Source organism: Toxorhynchites rutilus, chromosome 2, assembly GCF_029784135.1.
Source record: "Toxorhynchites rutilus septentrionalis strain SRP chromosome 2, ASM2978413v1, whole genome shotgun sequence".
NCBI classification, from domain to species: domain Eukaryota; kingdom Metazoa; phylum Arthropoda; class Insecta; order Diptera; family Culicidae; genus Toxorhynchites; species Toxorhynchites rutilus.
In genome coordinates, this window is record NC_073745.1 from 108710102 (window position 1) to 108721098 (window position 10997).

Consider the following 10997-nt stretch of genomic DNA (forward strand, 5'->3'; position numbering starts at 1 on the left):
TCCGAAACCACAGTTTAAGGTACGATAATATGCTCAATAGTGAAATATATGATAGTGAATGAGCTGATGACCACCTATGCATTCCCTATCACAGCCATCATTTTGATTGTACGATATGCGCATAAGCCGAAAGATGCCCGGCGTTGAACATTTAATAAGTACAAAGCCTTCAGAAAAAAATCAAGAATCAAGTTTGTACAAAAAAAAACGCAAAAACACAACACCAAAGGTTCTTTTCAGAACCCCCAACATGTTCATAAAGAGTAAACAGTAAACTAATCCATTTTTCAGGTAGATAGGTAGGTATTCACGAAGGAGAAGAAAATAAAACAATATATTTGAAATATATATTTAGCAAAAGCTGTCCCCTTTGTATAGTCCTACGTCACTCCGGTTATGTCCCCGACATTACCCACCCGTTTTTTTTATATAAACTTACGAGGTCTCCTGGATGGGCACCCCACCATGTACCAGTTATCGTCTTGACGAAGTCGATTCTCTGTAGACATTTCTGTTTCAGATACGCAATATGTCTCCCCCAGCTACTTCTAGAATCGAAATAGACACCAAGATATTTGAAATTCATAGAGTGGGTTATTGTTTTGCCGAAAAAATGAAGCGGAAATTTTGCGGGTTTGTGCTTTTTAGAAAAAAACTACAATCTCTGTTTTCTCCGTAGAGAATTCGATACCCAGCTTGATAGCCCATGTGGACAAATTGTCCAAAGTATCCTGTAATGGTCTTTGCAGATCGGCGGAGGAGGATCCCCTTATGGAAACCACTCCATCATCTGCATGTTGACGTAGCGTGCAATGTCTCGAAAGGCAATTATCGATGTCATTAACATAAAAGTTATATAATAGGGGGCTCAAACATGAACCTTGTGGAAGGCCCATATAGCTCAGTCGGGAGACTGCCAAATTTCCATGAGCAAAACTCATGTTTTTTTCAGACAGCAAATCATACAATTAATTATTTAAAGTTGTTGATAGTCCACAATTAATATATCAATAGAATCAAAATCAAATGCCCCTTTAATATCAAGGAAAATCGAAGCCATTTGTTCTTTACGAGCAAATGCTATTTGAATTTCAGACGAGAGCAACGCTAGACAATCATTCGTTCCTTCACCTCTTTTGAACCCAAACTGCGTATCTGAAAGTAAATTGTTCGTTTCAACCCATTTGTCTAGACGGAAAAGAATAATTTTCTCCAGCAATTTACGAATGCAGGATAGCATTGCGATTGGCCTATATGAATTGTGGTCGCAGGCTGGCTTGTTGGGTTTTAGTATGGCTATAACTTTAACTTGTCTCCAGTCGCGCGGAACAATGCTTAGCCCTAGAAATTTGTTGAACAAGTTCAACATGCGTCTTTTGACAGAATCGGAGAAATTCTTCAATATATTGAACTTTATCTTATCCACTCCAGGAGCCGAGTTGTTACACGAAAGAAGGGCAAATGAGAATTCTACCATTGAATTTTTTTCATATTCGCCATGAAGCGGAATGTCACGTACAATATTTTGTGCTGGAACGGTATCTGGGCAAACCTTCCTCGCAAAACTGTATATCCAACGATCAGAGTATTCCTCACTTTCGTTATTGTGGCTCCGACCCCGCATTCTAATAGCCGTATCCCAAATAGTGCTCATAGCGGTCTGTCTCGATAGGCCATTGACGTACTCTCGCCAGTACCCACGTTTCTTTGCTCTAGTCAAATTCTTAAGTTTGCGTTCCAGGGTAATGTAAGTTCGGAAGCAGTCCATCGTCCCATGTTTTCTGAATTCCTTGAACGCAGTCGATTTTATAAGATAAGCAATTGAGGGGAAAGTCGACGTCGATGGTTAAGCGGGATCAGGGTTGGCAGGCTGGATCATGAGTTGAGCGGGAGCGGGTAATTGAGAAAAGAGAAAGAGGAAAAGTTTGAAAAATTTCTTGAGGGAGGGATCTTCTGAGGGGGGAACTCGTTTAAGTGACTTCCCAGCACCCATAGCTAGGATGGGGCAGACCGTGGATTAAATATTCATGTCAACGATTCCTCTCCCTTCTGCCATCTAATGTGACAGATGTACACTTTTCAATAATTTTACAATTCTTCCTCCCGCTTGTTGTGTCTGCTTCGATGCAATCCATTCGCAAGCCACAGAATCTCGTTGGGGTGCAAGAATCACTTCATCAGATACACGATATCGCATTAAAAACGTCCGGAGGCTTCGAACTTAAGAGGACGAATGAGGAAACATTCTTCAAAAAGTTATTTAGAAAGTTTCGATGTATAATATCCGTGATAAAGTGATAAACGAACGTATTGAATAATATAGTTCCGTAGTCCTGATAGATATACAACGCACATCGGCTCACCCCTCGACCCACAAGCGCCTCCGAACTCACCCGAGCAGTAGAGAGCCGCGTCACCTCCTTATAACGAACGCCAGAGAGAAGAAGCTTTTCTAATTCGTATGTAAACTTTAAAACGACACAATCACAATAAAAGTATTTCTTTAGTTTTCGCAGAAAACTGTTCTATTTCATTTTAATATATTGTTGTGGCCAACAGGTTATGGGTCCAGAACGGTATCCGCGGCGCAGTAATTGATTGAAGCAATTGTATACATCGGTAGCAGTGTTTTTTCCAACGTAAAGAAATATCAACGTGAGACGAAAGGCGAACATTCAAAATGGCGGACGCAAAATTCGTGGTGGAAAAGTTAGGCGATGCCAACTATGCTACGTGGCGTTTTCGCATGGAGTTGATATTGATCAAGGAGGAATTGTACGAGATCGTCTCTTGCCAGAAGCCGGCTCAAGCGGATGCCGAAAGTTTCTACGTATTGAGTGTGTTGAGGTAAACACTTTTAAAATGCCCAAGATAAGGCAATATTCTGAAGAAAGCCTAAATTATGTATGAATCAATATGATGACAGTAAACTCAAGCAATGATAAATGCAACATCTACTTGAGAATTCGAATGTTTTCATTCAAGAATGGTTATTTCTAAAACCGGGCAAACCATCATCATTTTTTGGACAAATCATGATCAGAGGAGGTCAAACCATGATCATAATTCCTCTTTAAGTAAAATCGTTAAAAAACATAAAAATTTGAATAATTTCAACACCTTGTGGAAGTATTAGCAACTAGAGACTTGGGGCTTTTCAACAAACCCATCTCGTATCGATTATGTGTGATTTCAATGAAGAAGAATCGATTTGCATTTACTAGATGCGTAAAAACACCCCAAATCGGACAAACCAAGATCATTTACCATAGTGCAATTTCTTGGTGCAGTCGCAAGCAATCATGCGTTTCGCTGTCATCAATGGAAGCAGAGTATATTCGCGACATAGAAGGTACGCTGTCGCCATCTAGCGGATATTATGAATGTATGAGGAAAAAGTAAACAAACCGAGTGTTTTTCAACTGTACTTTGAGTACTATTTTTTCTCGAATTCTCCTGTAGTTTATAAAAAAAACGAATACGTAGTGATAGAGTGAAGCTTAATAAAGCAGTTTTTACTTCAGGAACCGTCTATTTTTTGTGTTGACATACAATACAACTCGAATAAGAGTACCTCCATTGAGACTAGCATGCTCAAATGCAGTTGTGAATTTTCATACATCGTAATCATCACTAGAAAAACTCCTAAATCCTAAATTACACCAGGGCCTTTGAAAAGTGGACTTCAAAAGTTGAACGAATTGCCTCTACAATAAGGAAATTGCTTTTGTTAGTAATACAAAAATATATGATCATAATGCTGAATCAACTGTCGCTCGATTTGTATGGTCGTTCCAGATTATAAATTAAGATATTGACCCAGAATAGTGTAACCTTTCATCGAAAACAGATGAAACCTGATACCTCGGATATCTTTAACGGCTCAGGATGGAGATTGAGCCATTGATAAACAACCGTACCTGATATGTTGTGAACCAGACTGAAGCGTAATAAACAATATTTTTCTCTAGTGTATAATTTACTCCCACCTTGACATGTATTGATCCTGTTTATTTCATTCTTAATAAAACTATCTCTGCGTTAACACGTACTGCGTTTTTCTCGTCAGGTTATGGGCCCAGACATGGGTAGTTTTCCATAATTTTTGGTGTTTTATTCGAGAAAAATAGTTTTTGGATAGGCGCGAAGTGGAATAATATCGATGCGAAGTATTTTCGGTCGCGAGTGTGAAGAAAAAGCGTTGGAAAAAATTTGTCGAAGGTGAACTAGAAACGACGCCATTTTTTTTTTGCATCCGGAACAATGGAGGAAGAGCGCCAGCAGCGGGTCTACTTGTTCGACGGGAAGAATTACTCGACGTGGAGCAAGCATACCTGGAAGAGTTGGGTTTGTTGCATTGTATCGAAAAACCACTGGAAGAGGAAGATTTCTACCCGGAAATTGCGGCTGACACGGTGGCGGTGAAGGCAGAGAAGGAGGAAAAAACGGAAGAAGCGGAAGCAGGAGGATGCTAAGTGTAAGTCGATTCTTATTCACAAGATAGCCGACTCTCAGCTCGAATACGTTCGTGGAAAGGTGTCACCGAAGGCCATTTGGACGGTGTTGCAGAATACCTTTGAGCAGAAAGGTGTTTCTGGAGTGTTTTTCCTGCTCAAACAGTTGACCGGCATAAAGTACAAGGATACTCTTTCGATGGAGGAACACATTCTGTCTTTTGAGCGCGTTGTTCGGGAACTGGAATCGGCGAAGATAAATTTTGATGTGCCGGTGTTGGTGTTTTTCTTGCTGCAGTCCATGCCAAAATCGTACGAGCAGCTGATTACCGTACTAGAGACGCTTCCTGTAGAGCAGTGTTCGATGGAATTTGTAAAATCGAGACTTCTCAGCGAAGACGTGAAGCGCCAGTATAGTGGAGGTGCCAAAGGGCTGGATCCGGGAACAGCGTTTGCTGGAAGGAGCGGAAACCGTCTCCAAACCCTTCAAATGTCATGGTTGCGGGAAGCCGGGACATAAGCGAGTAGATTGTCCTGAGAACAAGGTGTCAAATCGTGCAACTGAAAAGCGAAAGAAAACGGAAAAGAAGAGCAGATCTGGAGCACACAATGATCAGTGATCAATGTTGCAAAATCAGGTGTGTCACTGATTAGTTGGATCGCTGGTGACGTCAAAATAATTGCGATGGTGAACGGAAAGAAATTGCGGTGTACAGTGTACAATGGTTTGACGTAGGACTACGTCTAACCGGAAGATATAGGGGGTGAAATGGAAATCTAGGCACTGAACAAGTAGGAAAAAATGCAAGATTTGGAACGCTTATAACTCGAGCATTTCTCAATAGATCGCAAAGGTTTTTGCATCAATTGATAGGAAATATATCTACGCGCCTATCATAACGAATAACATTTCATTTTTCTTGAGATAAATAATTGAATAATTGTGAAATATCAAGCATTGTCCAAATGCACTATGTGCCCATTTTTGATTGGTCCATTTTGTGCTCCTCAAATCGTACCGACCAAAACGGGCAACCAGAGCAGCAGCGAAATAGAATGAAGCACGATTGGAAAGGAAAAAGAAAAAAAATGAACGAAACATTGGTCGCTGTCTCACACATGCTTAATTCTCGAGCCAGCCAGTCAGCTTAAAAATCCCTGCTTCGCTGCCGTAACGATGACATTCTTTGTGTGGACACCGACTGGACAACATCGTTGCTGGACGGGCTGGACGGCGAGGGATCGAGTGCCTTTCTCAAGGCAAGAGGGCGGAGGTGGTAGCGCTGGAGTAAAGTAGAGTAGAGTTTTCAAAGGGCCTTTCTCAAGGCTAGAGACGAATGAACTGCAAAAGTTTAAAGTCTCTATAATACAATACCTTCCTTCCTTCCGTAACGATCATTCTCATTCAAACCGTACACCACATCAGTTCGCATCACAACACATCAACAAACCAACCCAATCAGCCATGTCTGGACATGGCAAAGGAGGAAAAGTGAAGGGAAAAGCAAAATCCCGCTCGAACCGTGTTGATCTGGAGTTCCCCGCAAGGGTAGCTAGGCCGAGCGCGTTAGTACCAGTGCATCAGTCCACCTAGTCGGCGTTATATAATTTCGGCCGCCGAAGTGATCGAGTTAGCTGGCAAAGCTGCTCGCGACGATAAGAAAACCCGCATTCGGAACAGAACACATTCGGTTCGGTGGACATCAAGACAACAGGCAGTTGCAGCGAGTGGCGAGTGGCAAATGCAATCGCAAAACGGCATCAGGTAGCAGAAGAAAAAAGTTTGTTCTTTATACAAACTGCTTTGGTGGCAAATCCAGAACAAGGCGGCATCGAGGGCGTTCGAAATGGTTTTTTTTTCAAAACCACGAGTACTAAGTTTTCTAAATTGGAACCATTCCATAAAACAAGGCGCTTTTCAGGGCCATTAAACCTTCCAAAAAGAGTTTAGGAAATACAGTTCAATGCTTTCTAAAACATTATCCAAAATAATAATAAAACACAAATTGATGTTTTCATAATTTGTTTGCCAGGATCTGATGAGTATGTGAATTTGGCAGTTGTTCTGAGCTTATTGATAGTTGGGGACTTTCCTGATTATTCAATTTTCACCAAATCTTAAATAACAGATTGAAAGTACAGTAATTTACAATTAGTTCGACATTTAGCAAATTGGACGGACATGTAATGCGACTTATTTAGTTGGACATTTTTGTAAACATAGAGATCCAAATTATGACCCCACATTGAAAATCGACACTGTACCACTATCATCGCAAATGTTCAATTACAGGTTAAAATCGCCTCCAATGCGACACTGAGTAGCACTTCGGCGCGTCGCATTAAATATAATTTACTGTACAACATGTCACGAGCTGGAAGGGAAGAAATTTTCCAACTGTGAAAGCTGTGGCGAGTGGTAAACGCAATCGTTAAACAGGAAGGTTTAGTCGAACAAGATGGGGATATCGAGTGATAACAAAACAATAAACTCTTCAAATTAAAGATAATTTTGTGATCCTGAAAAGGACCCTTTTTAGCCTGCATGTGAATCCAACGAGCGAACAAATCGTAATGAATGTATTTTTATGCCATCGCTGCCTTTTAACGCTCTTTCGTTCATCTCGTTGAACTCGCCTCTTTGGCTGAGTCTGCCCATTTGTCTCTATCCTGTGACCGTGTACCGCTAAAGTACAAAATGCGCGAATCCGCTGAAAAATATCTCATTCTCTTTCAAACCGTAAATCAGTGTTGGTGGTGGTTGTACGGCATCGTTTTACATCACATCGCATCAACGGATTGGTGCCGGAGCACCAGTATACCTAATAGCGGTTATAGAATTTCGGCCGCCGGAGTGCTCGAGTTGGCTTGCAAAGCTGCTCACGACAATAAGAAAACCCGCCTACAGAACAGAACACATTCGGTTCGATGGCAACAACTAGTTTCAGCGAGTGGCAAACGCAATCGCAAAACGGCAGCAGGTAGAAGAAGGAAAAAGTTTGTTTATACAGACTGTTTTGGTGGCAAAACCAGCCACCGTAAAACACGGCGCTTTTCAGGGCCATTAAACCCTTCAAAGAAGAGTTATTAAAAGTTTTTCACAATACCAATGCATTCTAAAGTGACATAATATGACATATAATATAAACTGATTTATTTTGTTTATGGTTGTTCTTGAACTTATTGGTTTGGGGTCTTTTAAATTGATCATTCAGTTTTCACAAACCCATGCATGGTTTCCGAATTAAAAGTGGCTTCAAATTACAACACATTGTATGCAGGATGGCATTAACGAATTTTCTCGTTACCAAGAACTGCTTTCTGTGGTTGATAACTGATGTTGAAAATTGACTGACGTTACATCTGCATTGTATAGAAACATAACTAAGGAGCAACATGATGAGCTATGTATTTCCTGCTGCTCTGTCCTTATTTTAAAGGACTTTAATCCTGTGTTAATTTACTGTTGGTTTTTCAATACGCTTATAGCTAGTTTAATTCTCGACAGATCGTAGAGTTCGTCTCCAAAACCTCAGTTCTTTTTCATTTCTATTTACTTTGTTTGCGGAGATACAAATCTTACAATTCATTCGTCTTCGAAACCACAGTTTAAGGTACGGTAATGTGCTCAATAGTGAAATATATGATAGTGAATAAGCTGATGACCACCTATGCATTCCCTATCACAGCCATCATTTTGATTGTACGATATGTGCATACGCTGAAAGATGCCCGGCGTTGAACATTTAATAAGTACAAAGCCTTCAGAAAAAAATCAAGAATCAACTATGAGATAGTAAGAAAAAATTGATGTGGAGTCGATCTGGCGTAGTGGTAACATCCATGCCTCTCACGCTAAAGATCACGAGTTCAATTCTCACTCCCGACATTCTTCCAAAAATGGAAGTAAAAACTGACGAACCAGCCAAATGAGTTAAAACTCACTATAATACAGATAAAAAAAAAAGAAAAAATTGAGAAAGTTTGTAAAAAAAAAGCAAAAACACAACACAAAAGTTCTTTTCAGAACCCCCAACATGTTCATAAAGAGTAAACAGTAAACTAATCCATTTTTCAGGTAGATAGGTGGGTATTCACGTAGGAGAAGAAAATAAAACAATATATTTAAAAAATATATTTAGCAAAAGCTGTCCCCTTTGTATAGTCCTACGTCACTCCGGTTATGTTCCCGACATTACCCACCCGTTTTTTTTTTTGCCTTTGCGAGAACAATACGCTATGGTCATATGTCGCAATTCGTTTCTATATATCAATGCACGCATTGCACTGAATATTAACGAGTGGCATCTTCCGTGCATCGCCATCGAAGACGAATGATCTCTCTGAGTTTCAAGTGTGTATAATTCAAAAGAAGAAGAAGAAGAAGTGCATCGCCATTCAACAATCATCAAATACGCGTATAACAGATGCATACAGTTGCAGTGCTAAAAATGAAACATCGCAAGAATGACCGTTTATGAAAATCGTTTCTCGACTCTCGGTCGATACCGTCAACAATGTTTCTAAGTTCTATGTTTTGCGCAATGAAAACAAACTACACACAAAAAAACAAACACTGATGTTTAGAAGCGACCTAAAATTATTTGTACTCTTCTCTTTTTTCGCCTGCTTTGCCATGCTTCGGATGGTTGTGTTAATTGCAATGCCAGATGCACTTCAAGTGAAATATTCACTAGCGTTCACAGCTCGAAGGGATACATTTAACACAAAACGAGCAGAATAAGCGACCTTTGTTGTTTCGGGCACAGACATATTCTGAGAATTTTCCTCAGAGGCGATGCAATACTTATACGCTAGCGACAGCTTACATACTATGCAAGGGTGGAGTTTACTTCGCATTTTTTTCTTTTCGCTATCCCCCTTCGTTGTTTCTGTTCTAGCGGTTGCATAAGCTACCCGTTATTGACAGCTCTGTTCAGGAAAGCACAAAAATGGACAGAACAAATGTATGGAAATTGGGAATTCTTCCATTTTTCATCAATTTAAACCATATACAGACTATGGGATTGTTATGTATAGCATATCAAACAAAAAAATCTTAGAAAAATTTCCAATCGAATACAAAACGTTTAAATCCGTTCATAGCAAAAAAAGTAGTTATTAACGTTAACTTTATTTCATAAAAAAGTGACCTGTTTTCTGATTTGGCACCCTTAATGTAAGACGTAGTCCTACGCCAAAAATCTAAAATTGGAGGCGATATACATACATCTAAGACACATTACTTGTATGATGTGTATAACTGGCATATGCATATGAAATTGGAGGCCATATACATGTATATGGGGTATATGATGTAATATAAACGATAATTATACGATTTATTATTTTCTAGGATGTATGTATATCGCCTCCACGTTTGCATGTATGGGCTGGCTAGGCGCATCATATACATGCAATTCATATTAATCATACTTGTATGTTTGTGAATATAATCCTCAAAATAAAATAATTACACTAAACCTTCATTTCAAACAACTTATGCAGTTACCAAATCACGCAATAAACATCAAGAATTGCTGGGAACCTCTTATCAATATTTGTTCAAATTTAAAAATGTGCTTAACTCCAGTTTTGTTGACAACTTTTATGCATTCAATTAAATCGTACGATAAATCATATATAAACATAAACATTCCCACCTTTCATCCTTCATTAAACACCTCGTAGTAGAAATCTGTCAGTATGCATACACTCTCCTACGAAACATAGTGGAAAAAAATATATTCGTCGATGTAAACAAGCAGTGAAAAAGGAGACACTTTTCGACGAGTGATTTGTATGAAGTTCCACTGCCGTGATTATATACCCATTAAACGTAAAAATAATGATTGTATTGATATAAACACAATTTTATCCTATTGATTTTCATAACATGAAACGCTATAACTCAGGAATAACATTTTATTGAGTGGTTTTGATAGCTGTTTCGATGATGTTGTCTGGCATCAGTGTCGAAAAAATAACGATGCTTTCACCAATACAAACAAAACCATTGCCGAAGATTGAAAAATGAAAATTTAACTTTCAGAGCACTTGCTCGAGTTTTCCGACGTTTTTCACTATACAGTGCGACATCAGGTGAAAATTTAATATCTTGTGAGTAATCGATTAGAGTTTGGTTGATATTACTTCATGGGAAGTGTGCGAAAACGATCATTTTCTTCACACTGTTTCGCAAAATTATTGATTTTCGGGCGAGGGGTGAGGGAGGGAGATGAAAGAAATGAGCGCCATTGTGGCAGCCATTTGTGGCTAGCTTCCACCTTCACCTTAAGGCATGCGTGGTTCTTTCCCTCGTACATGTGTTAGTTCTCTCATAGCAATCTGTCACCAACATTACCATGTATATTTGTATGTGTTGTCCGTTGACTGGTGAGTGCCACCCGTCACCATGTGAATGTTGCGTGAGTGAGCGCAACCCCTTGAGTAACTGCAGCAAAATTAACTGCAAATGTAATAAGAGTTTAGATCTATTTAGAACTGAAAATCCTTTGAGAAACTAGTATCCCATTGATGTAA